This window comes from Argiope bruennichi, chromosome 2 (genome assembly GCF_947563725.1).
Source record: "Argiope bruennichi chromosome 2, qqArgBrue1.1, whole genome shotgun sequence".
Lineage (NCBI taxonomy): Eukaryota > Metazoa > Arthropoda > Arachnida > Araneae > Araneidae > Argiope > Argiope bruennichi.
In genome coordinates, this window is record NC_079152.1 from 87,449,648 (window position 1) to 87,468,464 (window position 18,817).

The following is an 18,817-nucleotide window of genomic DNA, read 5'->3' on the forward strand; positions in this document are numbered from 1 at the left end:
AAAAAAAAGCTTAAATGTATTACACGTATATATAATTCTACGCTTTATTGCATTCTGTGCGGCACCAGTGAATAAGTTTACTTTCACTGGAGTGTAGAAATATCTACTGAATGACTTCTGGAAGGAAATTAAAACTTTGTTCCACAAACTGCATGGCTCAATGAATTCATTCTATTTTTAACCGTATATTAAAACAAGCATACCGAATAAAAAAGTAATTACAAGAATTATTATTATCAGTCGGACAATTTGTTTATAATTTGCCATTTGCGTTATCTGTTAAAAATTTCCCCAATTAAACAGCCAATCGATAAAAAGATACCTCTGTTCAGCTTCAAAATCGTGGAAATGTTTTTTTTTTTTTTTTTTTTTAAATTCTGCGTTTAAAATGATTAAATATTTCAATGAAGCATATATTTCAATTTGTTCACTCCGTATTAAAGCAAATACATTGAATAGATAAAAAAAAGAATTCAAACATATTTCCAGCAATGCAAGACAATTTTATAAATATTATTTAAAATTCATCCGTCACATTATCCTTTAAAATTGTATTGATAAAATCATAAAATGATAAAAAGTATTTCGCTTTTTGAGTTGAATTGCAACCTTGGTTCTGATACCTATGAATTATATAATTAAAGAGGAAAAATAATTCTTAGTTTTTAAAATTGCTTGAAAGCAGAATAAATTTCAAATTTAAACAAGTAATTTTTATTAATATATAAAAAGACAAAAATGATAATTTTCTTAATAGAATTATGAACATCACATTAAAATCCTAAAAAACTGGAAAAAGATCGAAATAAACTATGCAAATAGGAATTTTAATCTAATTTATTATGTAATTTAACTCTCAAGTAATATTTGAGAATCTGTCCACATGTGACTTAATTTTGGCTTAATTTCTTGGTACCATTCAGCTTCAACGGCGACCAAATAGCGCCAAGTAAAAATTTCGATAAACTATAAAATATACTCAACTGTATTATTATTTATTATGAAAAATTTTGAACTTGCGAATCACATGCTATATCGTTCGACGATTGAAATAGCCTAATTGCGAAACTTTTTCTTTGTGCTTTTTGATCGCTGTTGCAACCGCCAATTACCAATTTCTTTATAGTAATTCATAATAATTTTTTTTCTCAAATTCGCTTCCATTTGGTGACACTCATACGGAATTAGTAAATGATTAAGATTAAACAATTAACTGTTAAATTATGAACATATTATTTTTTATAATTGAGAACAAAAAACTGCCCAAAACTTTGGAACTCGAGTATATCAAGTTGAAATTTAAAAAAAAATCATTAAAATCCATCTCAATAAACATGAAAGCTAAAAATGTTTGATAACTTCCCCAATAAAAGAATAGTTGTATTTTAGCAATATCAGTTTATGTTTTTAAATCGTCTGATAGATTATTTTTGAAAATATCAATGATTAAAACTAACAAACGATAAATTAATTTATTTTCCCTGTTTTTTGACTTAAAAACTTGGCCTTTTCTGTGGTTAAAAATGGTTGCCATTGAAGTGAGACACTAAAGGATCTGACTTGGACGGACTGCGCAGTAATTTCTTTGTCATTCTGCGTGATCCATTGGGAGAGAGGAGACGCGTCAGGTTTCTATCTGACTACATTGAGAGCAGACATAACTCACTTTGGTGTGGGAAACTGATACACGAATACTTAAGAAATTCTTCTGAGATACCACTTCCGAGGTTTTGCTGACATATCTTTTTGAGATAAGTTATTTCCTTTCTTTACATATCAAGAAAATAAAGTAAGAAAATAGATACCAACTGTAATTACCATAATCAACTAGCAACTTAGATTACTAAGATTGAGCAATATAACTTTATCCATTCAAATTCTACTGTTATGGGATTTTATAATTTAGCAGGAGGAAAAAACATGTCCAAACTATATTAATTTAAAATTAACATTATAATACCATATATATAATATATAATATAAGCATTATCTTGAAGCAGAAGGCAGTTTCGAAGACAGTGAAGAGATTTTGAATTTTTGCTTTAATCTATCCCGGGAAGGCATAATTTATTTAAAATAGGCGCGGACAAAGCACATCCACTCACAGCAACAGATTAGGCAAGAGAAAACAGAAATAAATTATCTCTGGTCTTATATGACATGAGATATCGATAGTGAAAATATTTTTTCACATTGCTAATATACTATTAAGATTCTGATAGGGATTTCTGTCACATGTCAATCACAAGCAAGGGAAACATAGGGATCTTTTAAAAAGGATTTTGTTTAGATCAGCAATTTTTATCCTTTCACTCGGAACGTGGGAACCGCTGACTAAAACATTTTACAAAGCTTCTCTTGAATTAATTAAATAAAAAAAGTGGAATGGAATCAGGAAATAAGAGAATGTTTTAGAATGAAGTTAATATGGGCTAAATTAAGATAAAACTTTGGAAATTAATTAAATTGAAATTAGAGTTTAAAATATCGTTATATATATGTAATATAACTTTGCAACTCGCATTTGAAAATTAACAGCGCGACTGAAGTTAATCTGCATTACGTTGTTCCAGATTCCAGAACAAGAAATTTGAAATATATGTTTTTAATGGTGTATGTTTTACAATTAAATAAAATTGTCAGTAAGTTTGCAGTTCATATTTGCGATTAATGCTATAAATGGTATTTAATCTGTTTAATCATATTAGCAGCATTTATTAATGATCACAATTGACCTCTATTAATTCAGAGTCATCTTGAGATATTTCAACACTTTAGCTACAGTAACTTGATGCAGCATCAGAACCATTACTAGGAAACTTAGATACAATGACATAACGGGGGAAAAGTATATTATAAAATAATTGATGGATAAAATTAGTAAAAAACCAAGGCATATATTTTTTAATTAACGCCTTACGATTTTAACAATTGGTGTTTTTCTAAATTAAGATTTCGTTTCAAACCAGGTTCCACTCCTCACACCGTATAAATTATAAATTTTAAGGTTTACGTCAGAAAAAATAGGTAATATTTTTCTGTTTAATTCAATATATTTATCTGATATAAAAAAATATAAAATTATGACACCAAAATTTTCCCTTTAATATGTAACATATGAAAAAATTATCTAAGTAAACAAGGTTCATGTATTTAAAAATAATCAATAAATATAAAATTAATTATGTAACAATTATATATAGATATAACAAAAATTAATATCATAATAATAAATTGCTGACTCCAAATGAAAAGGAAATCTACATAGTAAAATTTTAAGCGCCCTTGAATCAAACACGCACCCTGGATACAGCTAATTCAACCTATGGATAAGACGACCCTAATTAATTTCGACTCTATATTCGCAGCGATGCATCTGTTTAAGGTTAAGAAAGATTCGAGACTTAGTGAATATATCTACTTGAAAGAACCAGACAGAATTAATTTGCATCGTGTTACTGTCACCCGATAATCATTAGAGTGCATACCATCTAACCTTTCATTTGCATCGCATTTATCGTGCATCATATGAGCAGTAATTGAGAGTCCACTGCTCGTTATAAATTGTAGCAACTAAGCTACATATTGATCATAAATTAAACATACATTAAATTATAATTTGGAACATGAGCATTTCGTCTGTTTTCAAATAATCACTGCTATTCGAAAAAAGTGATATTTTGAGCAATAATTAATAAATGGTGAAAACCTTTGAAGTTGATTAATAAAAACCATTCTACGACTTTGTTAAGTGGCACATAATTCTTTTTTGTTGTTAAAAATGAATAAATGAATAAAGTCAAAAAGTCGTAGTTAAACGAAAAAAACCCATAATAGTCTTTCTTATTCAATTTATACAGTTTTTTTCTGTGTTTCAAAATGAAGAGTAGAAAATCGCATTTATGACTGTTATATAAGACGAAGGGTCAGTTTATTCCCTTTATTATTACTTTTTATTATTTAAAAAGTAATTGTAAGTTTATTGACCTAAGTCTGTATATACCTTACAGTAAAATTTCAGGTTGAAAAATTATTTTCTGAAATGTTGCGCTTGTGTTTGAGAAGTTTATATATTGAAATAAATTTTAAAACGAGCTAACTTTCCTTTCATAAATAAATATTTTTTAATGATTATCTTGAAAAATACGAAATAAAGTGAGTACTAAAAAATGAAGTATTCTTTAAAGTCTGCATCGCTTATTAATTTTTTTATAATTAAAAGTTAGATTGTTTTTAATATATTATATAAGTGGTAAATAAAAAATACTTAGAAATTTCAGTTTCAAATATGTGAAAATAAATGTGCAAATTTCATACTCATATTTTAAGAAAAACAAACTTATTATATTACTTTCCGCATTTAAAATAAATAGAAGATCGTTATTTGTTTTTATTCATTATTATTTCACCTTTTCAGCTGAAAAATGCTTGCATTCATCTTGGTTGATTTTGAATTGCCTGCTCAGTTACTTTAAAAGTATTGTTATTGTTAGGAAACTGGGCAGAGTTGCTAATTAATTGCTATCTAGCCGCAAGATATCGCCTTCTTTAAACAAACAATTCAAGTTTTCAGTAAGTAATTCAGATTTTCTTTTTTTCTGGGAGGAGTTGTCTTTTTTTAAAACTTCTATACACAAATGCCTTGTGTTTCTTCTATAACGATAATCGTCTGAAAATTTTCTAACGTTACGCTTAAACATCCTACAGTTTTCATTCCAAATAAATAATAATAACTATAATGATTTGTTTTCATTCCTGAATAATCATCACTCCCCAAAAAATAGAACATAATTCCTATCAGAAAAAAAAAAGACCTTCCAAATATTGCAAAGACTGCCCAACACAAACACCGCCTTTTCAATTGATGTCATTATCTCAAACCGAAACGAGACTCATTTGATAATGGAGAAAAGAAAGCGTCGGGCGGATGACCAAAACAAACGTTTTCTTTTCTCCAAAACAAAACTGAACTCTCTCCCCATCCGCCTCAGTGGACCGACCCACTGGAGATGCGCATGCGCCATCTACCGGGTAAGCAAGTGAGAACGGCAGAAAATCCAGTTTGTATTGAAGAGCATCATCAGTTTGCCTGTGACGCTCCGGTAAGGAGGACTCTTGCGAGTTTGGCTCTTGAGTTTGTGGATTATCCGATCAGACGCCGGCGGTTTCTGGCACCCAAGACCGACTCTCCAAGGATTACCCGTTTCTTTAGTTCATCTTCGGTGAGTTTCTTTTTGGTACTCGCGGTCTTGGTATGATCACTGGAAGATCTTGTTAGGGATTTTAATTTTAAGAAAATATTGTAATTTTGGTAACTTCGCAAATTTTTTGGCTAGTGGAATAGTTTATTTGTCGGATTGTATTTAAAAGAGTGGCGATAACGAATTTGCAACGGAAGTGCTTTATATAAATAGTCCATGAAAAATTGGATTTTCGGATTTCTTTCTCTGTAAAATATTTGATTCCTGTTGTAAGAAATTTTCACAGCAAATCGCTACATTTTTCGAAGTGATTGAATTTTTTGTTCGTTGACAGTGCTAAGTTTGAAGCGTTGTTGCCTCAAATAAATATCTTTGGACAAAACTTTTTGAATTTGATCGATTTTTTTTCTTTCAGTAGAAAATTAATTGCATTATTATTTTTTTAATATACAGTATTTAGCCGCCGAATTATGGAAATATTACTTTTTTTTCGAAGTTTGGGACATTTCTAAAATCGGGTATTATGATTAATATTAAGTATATGTATAAAATAAGCAAGATTCAGTTATAAGCCGTTTTAATTCTTTATCAGATGAATCTCCTATATTTTGTGTAGGAGTATGTGATATTTCAGAGAATTCGTTATCTTGCTTTTCCATCAATGTTTTATCGATATTCGTCAACTGAAGTTGAATTATTTGTGTTTGGTCCTGCAGACCTATGACAAAACATTGCAATGTGCTCTGAACTTCCAATTCTATTTTTTCCTTTTTGGTGATTAACATTAACAATACCGACACTTCTTCGATGTATTGAAATTACCATTGGGAAACGGTCATTTTGGCTAAACGTGGCAGATTTAAATTTTGCAAATATATATGGGCATTGCTTGCTGGCCAAAGCAATGCAAGTTACACTTCTCTCTAACAAATTATGAGCTAGTTTGAGATTATAAAGTGTATTAATAAGATTCTTCTCTCGATATTTCTTTTGGGATTTGGAATTTTCTTTTCAGTTACATTCGTCATAATCGTTAAATTCGTCTTTGTTTTTGTATCGGAAACATGAGAGCTAAACTAGTAGATTAATATTTTTGAAAAGTGATCCATTGAGATTTTCTCTCATTATTAAAAGCCATGAAAGAAAATTTTTCATTTAATATGACATGATAATAAAGATCTTGCTGTTGATGAGCAATTTATTTGGATGGTATTTTCTTCTTTGCTACGAGAACGCTGAGATTTACCATAGAAAATCGCATTTAATTAAAATTTTTCATTTGATCGGGTCGGCAGTTATAATATCTGTTACGTCCAAGTAAAAAATTTGGATTTCAATTTTCCCCCTCTGGTTATATTATGTGGACCTCTTTAGTTATTCCCTCTTTCTACTGTATTTAAGATACCCACGGAGATATCTGAATTATTAAGAATAGGGATGTTTCTTGAAAACAAGTTTCCAGCATATAAGTTCAATTTAATGCATTAAAAAAAGAATTATGAGCATTTTCTATTTCTCATTTTTGGGATTGTCGTTTGAGATATTTTTTGAATTTTAAATCCATTCTTTCTTTCTTTTTTTTTCCAAAAGCAGAAAAGAGCAATTAATTTCTATTATTTATTTATTCTCAAAAATATATTTACTGATAAAAAAAAATACTCTTTTCTTTATGAGGAATATGGTCTTTCAAAATACTGGCCTCGTGCTCTACAAATTACCATTCCAGTTTTTCAATGGTTTTTATTATTATTATTATTTCATGTTCTGCACCGGGGGGATGGATATTGCTTTTTACTAATAAACTCATCCTATTCTGAATTTTAAATGCTTTATTTCCTTTTAAGTAATATTGTTGAGCTTTTTATACAACTGCAACGTTACAAATGCATTATGTGCTTAGAATTTTGCAAGGTTTTATACTTTCGTCATTTTTTTTTTTTTTTTTTTTTTTTTTTTTGCTTTTGATAATTGGAAAATTTTTTTGGCAAAACGTAGCCTAGTTTAACTTTTTTTCCTAACTTTATTGCAATTTTGTGAAACACTTTGCTTTACTAGGAAAGAGTTAGTTCCTTGCTGATTAAAAAATGCATTAAGTAATAAAGATTTTAAAAATTAGGAGATACAGCGATATACCGCTCACATAAAATTCTTCCTGAATGCGTTGCTTGTAGAATACATTTATTCAAGTTAGATTGTTGAAGTTTTTCAAAGTTCTTTGCTATCGGCGTATTTTCATTATTTTGTCTAATACTTTCACATTATTTCCCATAATGATGAGCTGCCTCTAGAATAGTGTTTTGTTTAGTGACAAAAGGCATTGTTTATAATGATATTGTGGGAAAATAGACGGAAAAAAAATCACTTATTCTTACTGAAGGCTCTAATGAACATTACAGTGCTTTGTTTTCTCACATCCGAATAGTTGCTTGTAGAATAATTTTATTTGGTGGATTCAGTTCATTTCCTTTCTGAGTATTAGCAAAACTCTTGAACCACAAATTAAAAAAAGTTCTTAAGTGAAATTTTTTTAAAAAGTTTAACTTGAAAGTAAAAGATTCCAATATGAAAAATATTTTTGTTATGTAATTTGCTTTCATCAGTTTTCCACTGTAACTTTTACAATACGTCAAACAGTGGTACTGTGGAAAATGATTCATTCTCTACTGGTTTATTCTGTTGTTTTTTCCAAGAATCCTAAAACTTCCATTACCAGCACTCGATATGTCATTCCAAAATCGTAAATCGAATGTATGGAATTTTACCCAGACGTCCTGTTTTGTGGGCGCTGTGAACATCATTTCCTTACGTTTATTTGCTTCAGTGTTTTGATAAAGACTTCCAAGTTCTTTTTTTGAAACGACTATTTTTGTTCCACGCGTCATTACGTATTTACGTTGGGCGATTTGGACGTTACTTGGAAATGGGATACGTGATTTGTCCGTTTTATGTGATGTTCATGATGCAGGCTCGCTGTTTAATCTGGCCTGGGATGAACTAAATGTCATCTACAGATGAGCCCCAGGCTCATAAAAACTGGCATAAATTCGCCCGTGGATGTTGCTGATGACTTTACTGCATCCACACCATTATTTTTCCTTTTACTCATAGTGAATTTTACTTGTGAAACATGCGAAGAATATTTGTTTCATTGTTTGATTAAGGAATATTTGGAGCGCCTTTAAGCCTCATTTGTCTCGCATTGTTTGTTTTATAAGATGTTGGTAATTTTTTACAAACGAATATAGTCGAAAGTTGTGATTTTTAAACGATTTTCGCATGAAATCTTGTTAACACAGTGAATTTTTCTTGTGAAACATGAGAAGAATATTTTTCACCGCTTGGTTAAAGAATGAATATTCAGAATGTCTTTTAAGCCACAATTGTCTCGCTTTGTTTGTTCTGTAATATGTTGGTAATTTTTTCACGATGGAATACATAAAGAAGCGAAGAATATTTGTTTCATTGTTTGATTAAGGAATATTCGAAACGCCCTTTTGCTTCAGTTGTCTCATTTTGTTTGTTCTATATGTTGATAATATTTTACAACGGAACTGGCATTGAAAATTGTGATTTTTAAATGATTTTCGTTTGGATTCTTGTTAACATGGTGGATTTTGCTTGTGAAACATGTGGCATTATTTCTGTATCATTATTTGATTTAGTAATGGAGCGCTTTCTTCCCTGAATTGTTTGCTGTGTTGAGAATATTTTGCTACGAAATATAGTTGGAAATTTTGTTTTTCAACCAGCTTTTGTTTGAGATCTTATTAACTTGAGAAAAGCACTGTATTTTATTGTTTTGCTGAGAAGTTGTCTGAATGGTTGTTGCAAATTTATCTTTTTATTTGCAATTGTGTGCAACGAATGTTTTTTGCTACTGGAATATTTTGTTTAAAAGAGATTTGTATTTTTGTTGCATTCTTTTTATACAGATAAAACTGCATTTGATATATATTATATCTATATTTTTTTATAGTTGATGGGAAAAGTTCACATATAATTTCTGCCTGATTAATGTATTGTTATTTAAAAATTAAAAATGAACAATGATTTCCAAAGTTTCCGAATCCCAAAGCAGTTTTAGAATTACTTTTATGAAACTTGGTTTACAAATTTATCGATATGGGCGGCATTATTTATTTGTCAGTAATTTTCATCGAACACCATCGACTATTTATGATTAAACTATCTGTTTAATCATTTCATTATATCTCTTCATTTGATACACGTGTATAATTTATGAAAATCTGCGAAAAATAATCAATTGTCAAGCCATATCTACAATGCTTTTGTTAAAATAGATTTTGCTTAGTGAATACTAGTATTTTTGAAAGTTTATTTATTCGATTAAGAAATCTTACTTAAATTGTTTCATTTTCTTTGTTGAAGAGCGACCCAGCAATTCTGAACTGCGTTCTGTAGTCGTGTGTCTTCGACATTCTGTAAACACTGAAGTATACTGAGATCATGAATTAAAATGTTTCGAATTCTTATTCATTTAGTAATGTCTGCGTTTTATTTTTCGTATAATATAGCGAAAAAAAAAAACTAATCAAAAGCACAATTTAATGATTGTAATTTTTCCACCAAATCACAGCCAAGTTAAATAGATAAGTATAAAATTAAATTGGGTAATAATAGAATGAAACAATGAAATTCTGAAGATTATTTTATATATTTTTTGGAGAAATACCAAATAATATTTTTGTCTGCATTATTCCAGTATTTTTTCTCTGTAGAATTCATACTGACATAAAGGATTTGTCTGTAATGATATCAACTTCGTTTCTTCTATTCCTTTGTTTCGAATATTGTAAGTGGGATTATCCATTGTACAAAGGAAGATAACATCTGCATTTTACCATCTTTCAAGCTGGAAAGAATTTCTTTGCGACTACTTTGTTATTTATTTCACAGAAGAAACTTTTTGACGTGGACCGGTCACTTTATTATGGCATGTTATTCCTCATGTTCTGAGAAGCTTGGTCATCGTACGGATTTTCTTGGAATTCCTTTTATCTGACTTATTTCCTGTTTGGTCTGGCTTTTCTCAATGTTGTTATGAGTAAAGAATTCTAGTTTAGAATGAATTGTGAAGTATTATTTCAGGATAATACTTAATACAAAGTTAGTAGTTTATTTTAAAGAAAGCTATTCGATTTCACTTGAACATTTCAATACTGGTTTGTCTTAAAAGCTTAAATTTTTAAGGACTGTTTTCGTCCTATTATAATTTAATTTTTAAGAAAATGCCTTTAAGGAAAAATAGTCTTCTATTTTTCTACATTCTATTACAAATAGAATTTAATATTAAATATCATTGGAAATCTTTTAACTTACTACTTCTTTGAATTTTCGCGATTTTGTTACATTAACGCGAAATACCAAGCTTATCCATTCATTAATGGCAGATCAATAATTAATTATTTATGCGGATTTCTATTCATTTTGAAATTTGTGTTTAAAATATCTCATTTCAAGTCAATAGAACCATAGAAAAATGTTACGTTTAATAAAATGTTGAAAAATAAATTTAAATGGAAATGTTGAATTTAAATGCAGATAGATGCAGCATTGTAAAATTTCTGTATCAACTAAATAATGAATAGTTTTTAATGCGGAGATACATTTTAATATAAAAAGTAGAAAATAATTAAATAAATAAAAGATGATTAGATATTCAGAAATGTGACTTGAGTGCACCAGAGCTTTAATGTAAATTTAAGATCATTACAAAAGCGAATATTGCTTTTTTTATCCTGGTTTGATTAGTAAATTTGAAAAAGTAGTAATTATGGTACTGTTTATTTGTATTAAATGTAACATATATCACACATTTTACGATATTACAAAATTTAACAACAAATAATATAATATTTTTTTAATATAGCTCTTCCTTTTTCTAACCCACAATACAGATTCTACATTAATAACATTATTTTATTATCATAACGTCGGTTTTATACGTTGTGAAAGTAAATTTTGTAATTTTCCTTATATAATTGGAATAAAACACGTCAGCAGTTCAAATTCAGAACAGAATTTTTCTCATCTACATACCGTTACTAGAAGTGTTATTAAACGAAAACTGGTCTAGTAAAAAAGATGAAACTAGCTTCTCTTAGCTTTCATATATTTCTTTTTTAATCCAGGCAGCCTTTTAAATAAATTGCAGTTATGCGACGACCATCTTGCGCTTCGCGACTAGAAAGTAATTATCTATGACGTAAAAGATAGGATAATATTATCGAACAAAAAAGAAAAAAAAACGATGCTTAGATTATTCCAAAGAATCTCAATATGCAACGATGGCAACACAAAATCATGGCAAAGTTTTTGCAATGTGTATAATTAAGTATGATTTAATAAATAAATAAAAGTCGGAATGTATGATTTCGAGTGAAAAAAAAAAAGATTTTTGAAATTGAGTTATATTGCAAAATTTTTCATGCTCCCAAAAAATATTTTTGTAATGAAAATTTATTCTTTTATTTGCTGTAAAAACTATATTGCAAAATTTAAATAAGATTTAATCATTGATGGAGAAAAATATACTTTTTACTCTAGATTTATAGGAAAAGGGACAACAAAATTTTATTTTTCTAAAGTTAAAAGCGATATACATCTACCATATGAATTTATGTTATGAACAACAGCAAAAAAAAATTTAATCATATATTTTGTAAGTAATAAATGTAATTCGCAATATCAAATAAATATTTCGTTTTTTTTTAATTCCTTTTTTTTTTTTTTTTTTTTTTTTTTTTAGCATGCTCAAAATTAACTCTTACTTGTCAAATCCCTACGATTGAGGTTGAAAACAATACAAAATTTTATGTAAATTGTATTAATTTATCTATTTTAGTAATTTTTTTAAAAAAATGTGTGGATTTCTAATCTAAAAAGCTTTTATACGCTCAGTTCGTTTGCTTTTTGGAAACTTTTATATTTTTATTGAATTTTATCTAAAATTTAATGCAAAGTCACAAATGGTTACATCAGTTTGTTCGTCCCAAAAAGTTCTATAAATTAATCTCTTTAACTATATAATATTCAATAATAAACGCAGTTATATTCATCTACTTGTTTTTAAGAATTTTTTAAATTTATATTTCGTTTAATTTATATTTTTTGTTATATATTTGTTTTAATCCATTTGTTTATAATTTTTTTAAAAAAAATTTCCTTTTCGTTTACCTTTTTTTTTTTTTTTTACTCCATAAATTTTTATTCATTTGTTTGTTTCATTGCTATTCATTTAGTTATTTACAATTCTTTTCTTCCTTTTAATTTCAAAAAAAATTCTGCAGTCAGACTTTTTGTCAGTATATAAAAAGTTTTTATTTTAATTTTTTAAAAATTGAATGCGGTTTTTTTTTTTTTTTTTTTTTTTAACTTTTTTAAGAATTTCTTCTTAATTATCGACTTTTGACAACACATGTCGAAAATCCCATTTTTCGACTACTTCAATGTCGGTCCTTTCCTTCCTCTGAAATAAACGGCAGGAACCGACTGGCTGGCTGAAAGAAATATCTGTCCCGTTCCCTTTTTCAAAGTCGAGCCTTTGGTAACTTTCCATTATTTATATCTTCAGGGTCGATTCCATCGCCGTCGAAAGCGCGAACGAGCCGCCAGGGCATAAAACTTTCAGGGCGCAAACTTTTGAACTGTTTGTCTCCGACACCGTCAATCGATCGCTGCTGCGAATCCTTTATTAATATCTATCGTTCGTCTTTTCGGGGGTCGGTCCGCGGTCAGGAGTGCGAGATGGGGCCGTCTGTCTTCCAAGGGTCTCCTCCGTCACACGGCTTAATGAAGCTCGTTTCTCTGCGTCCTTTTCTTTGGCCCAAGTTCCGCCTACCAATCCTAGCAGGAATGTTGGATCACTTCTTCGTCCTATCTATACTCACTCGCCCTTTTTATTTGCGCGCTCGTTGTTTTTTTCGTATTGTTTTGTTTTGCTCTCTGTCTTTGCTTTCGCTTTCTTTTTCAGTCTCCGTTCCGTTGTTATTTGTTTGGTTGTCTTTGTTATATGAAAGCGAAAACAATACATTTGTCACGGGAATTTGATGATGGCAAGTGATAAGGTATTGGTTATGTTTGGAATTGTTTCGGGGGAAAAAAAAAGAAGGGTGGGTGTCTTTTTATTTAGTGGAACGAGGTTAAGCGCCTTCTATTGAATTATGGGAAGAACTGTAAAGATAACAAGTTATACAATATAATGTAAGATATTGTAGGGAAAAAGATAAACTGCCCTTGTAAATCTGTAACATTGCGCCTTTGCAATTTATAAGTTTATTGGGAATCATTTTTTTTTCGTAAAGTATTTTTATTTCATATATTAGATTCGAATAATTTTTCTGTGAATATTTTTTTTAAAAAATTTCAAATCATTGATAATTAAATTTGATAAATTCAATCAATTTTGCCTCCTGGAATCAATTTCTTTTTATCATTACAACATTAATAAACCTTTTTTTAAACTGAAGTCGAATAACACTTTCAATAACGTTTTAAACTTTTATTTTTATCAAGAGCGTTTTCGTTTTATTTTTAAAATAAGATTTCAAATTATTTTTATATTTCTTGCTGTGATAAATTTAATAAAGTTACTGTTTCATTTAATTTTTACTAAAATATCATTTAGAAAGTAATTTCTTGACTTTGCATATTATTTCAAAAAATTTTGATAGAAAATAAATTTCAGTGATTTAATTTTTAGATAGTTTTTTTTATATGTAATTTCAACTTATCTATCAATAAAGGTAATTTTGAATGTTTGAATCAAATAAAACCATTAGATTTAATTTTCCAAAATGGTTTAACAAGATTATGATTCCCTGACTAAAGCGATCCTCAGTTCTGAAAACGATATTTATTTCAAACAAGCATTTTAGAAATCGATGACTACATGTGGGTTTCATATTCGCTGGCCTATCATTTCAACTAACATTATTTATTCTTTTTTTTTTTTTTTCATTTTGAAGAATTTTGGTTTTATAAAACATTAGCATTAAATATGTGTAACAGGTCTTTTAAACAATAAACACATGTTATCTGTACAAACTTTTTGAATATTTATAAAGTTGCTATCAATTTACGTAAAAATCTACTTATAAAAGAGTTCTTTTTGTAATTACAGCTATTATTCATGTTTTTTTAAATATTGATTTCCCGAATTTTTTAATATGGTTAAGATTACTAATTTTATGGGATATGTTTTGTAATTTAGATATACTATGAGAAAGGAAGATGAATCACATTAAAATATTTTGATTTCTTGGATTATTGATTGAGTCTTTATTTCATATTTACTTCTCAACTCTACTCATTCCTGGAATGATTAATAATGCTTCATTGAACTGCTTTGATAAAAAAAAAAAAAGCGAGCACGCTTGTCTTTGGAAAAAAGGCAGTTACGATTTTTATTTTTAGCGTCAAATTATATTAGATGTAGTAATCATTTTTCCCCCTAGGAAAAACAATCCATTACATGCAATGACAATACTTTGGTCTTTGAGCATTTTAAAGTATGTAAAGTAAAAATGATGCATTTTGGATCTCTTAGCTTAAGTCGACTGGGTCCATGCTCTGATATAGATAGACAGTTTTAATGTCAAAACCACATGCCAAATTCCATTTATGTATAATATTGAATTTTATATGTATAGTATTGCAATCATATATTTCCGAAATATGGTGTAAAACTGATATATATATGGTGTAAAACTGATATTGATGTATAGTTCGGATTTCTAAATTTCATGCATGTAATCTTTTATCCTAAATCTTAATTATTACTTATCTATAATATCTTAATTATAATCATGTTAAGATCTTTTGGTATTATTGCATCTTTCATAATCGATTCAATTGATAGATACACATGATTATACCAAAATGATTATAAAAAAATGATGCACATAATACTTGTCATACCTCTAACCTTCACATAGCTGTTCTGGCCTCACATCTGAAAGGAGATAAAGTGAAGGTAGAGGAAGAGTTGCGCGGGAGTTTGTTGCTGTCACCGGTTAGAGTGTGTGTGTGTGTGTGTGTTGGCTAGTAGCTCCTGAAAATGTTTAAATTTAAATTTAATTGCATATATATAAATAGTTATCAATCTTTTAATCCGTAAGATATAATAAACTCGTGTTGCCAAGAAAAGTATCATCACTTGCGTCAAGGCACATGACAATTCTAATTCACTTCCTTCCCCTTTTATATCGAAATTCGTCAAAATTATAATCTCAGATATTTGCACAAAATTTTCTGCTTGTAGACTTTCTTATAAAGCGAAGTTTAAAGATGAAATTGAAAAGTATTAATTCTGTAACAGAAGCTTTCGAACTTCTCTCATGGAATGGAGTTCTCTTTTCAAAGTACCACAGTCTCATCATCCCCGAACTAGTTCTCTTTTCTAATTCTTTCCGGACACCCACAAGTAGGGAAATGATTTGGCAGAGAGAAAAATCGATCCCCACAATTAGCATACAACGACGCTATTTTTAGACAGGCTAGTAAGATTCAGAAAATTGATGCGAAGATCAATTTACCTTCAATTAAAGTCTTGATGGTAATTTCTCTTTCTTCACTGGCTCACTTTAATTGCACTTCTACTTCATCGTAATGCATGCATTTCGCGTTTCACTGGATAACCCCCCCCCCCTTTCTATATGGAATTTGTAATGACATCGCAGTTTGAGTGTACCTAACATCGATTACGCCTCGGCGGGGAAAATTGCCTCCCGAAATATTGCCTTCCAAATTAATTAATCCGAAAAAGAATTGAATAGGCGTCACATTTTATGTTTGATTTTTCTGCAAGAAATTGAATTTCAAATGTGGAAAGGGAATTTAATCTGCTTTTCTGATTCTGTTGTCTTATTGAAAAATGTGATATCGTTACGAGAGCGGATTTGATTTCTGCTCTGCATTCTGTTTTTGGAAGGTAAAAATTGAGGAAGATGTTAAAGGAAGTTAATTGGCTGAAGGCAAAGAAAAATATCTGAAGATGACAACAGGCTAACTTAATACATTTTTATATTCCTATTAAATTTATAAAAATGAAATAAAACAATTTTCTTTTAAGAATAATGTTTATCACAAAATAACTTGTATTAGTATTTTAAAACTTATTGTGGTGGAACAAGTCAATTAAATACTTAAAGATTCTATTCATCATTATTTAGCTTGGTATAATGATACATTATATCAGGGGTGGACAGACTTTTCCAGGGTACGGGCGAGTTCTAATTTTTTTAAGGTATTGCGGTCCACCCTGTGATGTAGGTGTGGTGAGCTAAAAAAAAGCTATAATATTTATTATAATGTAATAATAAATAAAGAATATGTACTTACCTACATAACTACTGATATAATAATAATAGCAAGACACAAACATAATAATAAAAGCTATCGGTGTTTCACAAGCGTTTTTTTTAATATGCGCGTCTTAATTCTTAGTAAAGCCGTCACCCCAAAATATCTTGGTGGTCCACCGCCAATCGCGATCATCTTAATACCCAACCCTGCAGTATATTGTTTTCCTCCAGCTTTCACTCTGAGATCTCTTTGGTTAAAGTTAATAATCATTGTAGCATGTATAAAGTAAATTGTATAAAAATATTTTAAACCCTAATTATGCAATTAACATAAAATATATAACATACAATGAGTATGGAATAAACTTACATATAGTATGCATAACATTATATATAACATTTTCGACATTTAATAAATGTATATTTAAAATTTTTATAATTAATATATTTAATAAACGAGTAACTCTGGTGTAATACTCCTTTTTTTTTTATACATTTCTTTGGATATAAAAAATAAAGTCTAATTTACATCTTAAGAATAATTTTAAACATAAAATATCATGTTTAGTTCGAGTTTACTCATTCAATAATACAAGATCATATTCGTTGCTATTTAATTTTGTATAAAGATTTACCGGTTTTTTTGTAGAGTGATTTGGTATACTTCACTAATGTTCTCATATATTTGTAATAGAACGCTTCCAGTGTATTTATTCCATTAACCTTTGAAATTGGTATCATCATTATTTAATAATAGTTTTGGACAAGATACCAAGATGGGATGATTTTTTAACTACTCACCTTTTAAACTATGTTTGAGTATGAGCCAAATTGAGCTGCTAATTGGTTATTAGCCAGTTACTACTCAATACTAATACTTAAAAACTAGCTAATGATTAAGTGTCAATCAATTAATCCTTACTCGAATAGTAGTCAATTGATTAAATATTTCCAATTAACTCTTGAATTAATATTAACCAACTGATTAAATATTAGCCAATTTACTGACAGCTGAATTTTAGCCACTGAGAATCACTGGATGTTAGCCAACTGATACTTTACATTATTATATATCTCCAACAGACTCATAAATGACTAATTGGTTGAGCTTTCATTAGTGGCTTTTGGATTGTTATCAAAATTCAATATGATTTTACTCTGTATTAACGAGCTAACTATTTCGACCTCTTCGGAAAATGCGTATCTAAATTGTGTCGTAAAAATTTAGTGATGACGAGTATACTCGTCAAACACAATTAACTGGTTAATATACAGACAACTGTTATGTGCTGTATTTCAAACTGCTTTCATATGATTTATTTTTTGAAATTTATTATATTTATTGTTGCTTATTGTGTAATTTGAAACGTTACTTTACTTTAAACATTACTTTAATTGCATTTGTGGACATTTGAATAAACATAACATTTAAAGTAAAGTAAAGTAATTTATTTAAATTTCTTTGTGTTGTAGGAGTAACTATCCATCTTCCATAGAAAACTTCTTTTTTTTTCTCCACGAGGACATTTCCATCTTTTTTTATTTCCGCCCAAATCAGATATCGAAAATATTTCTCCTGTCAACAGTTTATTATCTGACACTGCTCTTTAAATTCCAAATTTATTTGCTCCTTTTTATTTATGTTGCCAGTTCCATCGGAAGCATCGAATATATTCTTGTCAAAGATTTTTCCGAACCTGGCAAAAAGCCATAAAAAAAGACAGAGAATCGTCTTCCTGAGTGAAACGTAGAAAAGAAATATGGTTATGTCTCAATAAATAAGAACGTAAATTGTACGTTTTTTTAAAACCATTCCCAACGTATGCTATGGGCTGTTGACCTAGTCTATCTTTACGCAAATGGCCTGATGTCGCTTTTTTGGCGACAGACGATGTATCCTTCCACTATCTTGCCGTGGTATCGAATTTTAACATTCAATCTCTCTTAACGGTTTCGAATGATTTAAATAAATGCAACTTGCAGCGTTATTACGTATTATATTTCTAATTAAAGCTTACATAGCTGTATAGATAGATAATAATAAACATAACTGACTCGGCCATAAATTTTCGAACTTTGACAAGATCAGTATGGTATACGGTTATTGGGCCATTGCGTCTAATGAGATAAATATTAGGATATCGGCGATAAGAAGTTCAGTGCACCGTTTCATTCGGTAACATCCAAGCACTTTTTTGAAGCTGCAAACAACCATTTTACGATCAACATCGATTGAAAGATAAATTGTTGGAACCATTATCGAATTTCCTTTCAACGAGATTTGGGAAATAA

General features: G+C 29.2%; 1 protein-coding gene across 8 annotated transcripts in view; it reads left to right on the top strand.

Annotated features, from left to right (window-relative positions):
* The window catches only part of LOC129991361 (plexin-B-like), a 454,065-nt gene that overhangs the window by 246,955 nt on the left and 188,293 nt on the right, over nt 1-18,817 (top strand). For 6 of the 8 annotated variants that reach the window (XM_056098225.1, XM_056098229.1, XM_056098228.1 and 3 more), the window contains exon 1: nt 5,084-5,222. The exons of the other annotated variants lie outside the window; for them this stretch is intronic. The gene's annotated coding sequence lies outside the window, so the exon portion shown is untranslated. Of the gene's footprint in view, nt 1-5,083; nt 5,223-18,817 lie in introns of those variants that run through there. 8 annotated transcript variants of the gene reach the window in all.